Genomic DNA, 2,817 nt, shown 5'->3' with positions numbered 1-2,817 from the left:
CTTAGAAAGCTAGAAATAGAAATACCATACCATCCAGCAATCCCACTCCTAGGAATATATCCTAGAGAAATAACAGCTGTCACATGAATAGACATATGCACACCCATGTTCATTGCAGCATTGTTCACAATAGCAACAAGATAGAAACAACCTAAATGCCCATCAACAGATGAATGGATAAACAAACTATGGTACATACACACAATGGAGTATTGCACAACGGTGAAGAACAATGATGAATCTGCGAAGCATCTTATAACATGGATGAATCTGGAGGACATTATGCTGAGTGAAGTAAGTCAATCACAAAACGACAAATATTGTATGAGACCACTACTGTAAAAACTCATGAAAAGGTTTACACACAAAAAGAAACAATCTTTGATGGTTACAAGGGAGGTGAGGGGTGGGGGAGGAAACACTAAATAGTCAATAGATAAGTGGTAACTATGGTGAAGGGTAAGACAGTACAGTACTGGGGAAGCCAACACAACTTGTAAAAGGCAACATCATGGAAGCTCCATACACACATCCAAACTCCCTGGGGGACCAAATTGCTGGGCTGAGGGCTGTGGGGACCATGGACTCAGAGAACATCTAGCTCAATTGGCATAACATAGTTTATAAAGAAAATGCTCTACATTCTACCTTGGTGAATAGTGTCTGGGGTCTTAAAAGCCTGTGAGCAGCCATTAGGATACTCCACTGGTCTCACCCCTTCGGGAGCAAGGGAGAATGAAGAAAACAAGATACAAGAAAAAGATTAGTCCAAAGGACTAATGGACCACAACTACCATGACCTCCACCAGACTGAGTCCAGTACAACTAGATGGTGCCTGGCTACCACTACTGATTGCTCTGACTGGGATCACAACAGAGGGTCCTAGACAGAGCTGGATAAAAATGTAGAGCAAAATCCTAACTCACAAAAAAAGACCAGACTTATTGGCCTGACAGAGACTGGAGAAACCCCAAGAGTATGGCCCCCAGACACCATTTTAGTTCAGTAATGAAGTCACTCCCGAGGTTCACCCTTCAGCCAAAGATTAGACAGGTCCATAAAACAAAATGAGACTAATGGGGCACAACAGCCCAGGAACAAGGACTAGAAGGCAGGAGGGGACAGGAAAGCTGGTAATAGGGAACCCAAGATCGAGAAGGGAGAGTGTCAACATGTCGTGGGGTTGTTAACCAGTGTCATAAAACAATATGTGTATTAACTGTTTGATGAGAAACTATTTGTTCTGTAAACCTTCATCTAAAGTACAATAAAAAAATTAAAAAAAAAAGATATATCCTGAAGTACAACACTGTCAGTGATAGGATAATATCCATGCACCTAAAAGGAAGATCAGTTGATACAACTATTATTCAAATTTAAGCACCAACCACTAAGGCCAAAGACGAAGAAATCGAAGATTTCTACCAACTTCTACAGTCTGAAACTGATCAAACATGCAATCAAGGTGCATTGAAAATTACTGGTGGTTGGAATGAGAAAGTTGGAAAAACAGAAGAAGGATCTGTAGTTAGAAAGTATGGCCTTGGTGATAAAAACAATGCTGGAGATCACATGATGGAATTTCTTAAGACCAATGACTTGTTCATTACAAATACCTTTTTTCAACAACATAAATGGCGACTATAAATATAGACCCCACCAGGTGGAATACAAAGGAATAAAATTGACTACATCTGTGCAAAAAGATGATGGAAAAGCTCAATATCATCAGTCAGAACAAGGCCAGGGGCTGACTGTGGAACAGACTGTCAATTACTCCTATGTAAGTTCAAGTTGAAGTTGAAGAAAATTAGAACAAGTCCATGAGAGCCAAAGTACGAAAAGTTTATCCCACCTGAATTTAGAGACCATCTCAAGAATAGATTTGACACGTTGTACACTAATGACCAAAGACCAGATGAGTTGTTAAATGACATCAAGGGCATCATATATGAAAAAAGCAAAAGTTCATTAAAAAGACAGGATAGAAAGTAAAGACCAAAATGGATGTCAGAAGAGACTCTAAAACTTGCTCTTGAATGTCGAGTAGCTAAAGCAAATGGAAGAAATAATGAATTAAAAGAAGTGAACAGGAGATTTCAAAGTGTGGTTTGAGAAGATAAAGTAAAATATTATAATGACATGTGCAAAGAGCTGGAGATAGAAAACCAAAAGGAAGAACACGCTTAGCATTTCTCAAGCTGAAAGAACTGAAGAAAAAGTCAAGCCTCAAATTGCAATATTGAAGGATTCTATCAGGAAAATATTAAACAACACAGGAAACATCAAAAGAAGATGGAAGGAATACACAGAGTTACTATACCAAAAAGAACTGGTCAATGTTCAACCATTTCAGGAGGTAGCATATGATCAAGAATTGATGGTACTGAAGGAAGAGGTCCAAGCTGCACTGAAGGCATTGGCAAAAAACAAGTCTCCAGGAATTGATAAAATACCAATTGAGATGTTTCAACAAACAAATGCAGTGCTGGAAATGCTTTCTCCTCTATGCCAAGTAATTTGGAAGACAGCTACCTCGCCAACTGACTGCAAGAAATCCATATTTATGCTGATTCCCAAGAAAGGTGATCCAACCAAATGTGGAAATTATTGAACAATATCATTCATATCACACCCAAGTAAAATTTTGCTGAAGATCATTCAACAGCGGCTGCAGCAGTACACTGACAGGGAACTTCCAGAAATTCAAACTGGATTCAGAAGAGGACATGGAAGCAGTGATATCATTGCTGATGTCAGATGGATCCTGGGTGAAAGCAGAGAATACCAGAAAGATGTTTACCTGTGTTTTATTG

Source organism: Trichechus manatus, unplaced genomic scaffold, assembly GCF_000243295.1.
Source record: "Trichechus manatus latirostris isolate Lorelei unplaced genomic scaffold, TriManLat1.0 scaffold00181, whole genome shotgun sequence".
Classification (NCBI taxonomy): domain Eukaryota; kingdom Metazoa; phylum Chordata; class Mammalia; order Sirenia; family Trichechidae; genus Trichechus; species Trichechus manatus.
Note: the sequence above shows the minus strand (reverse complement) of the source record.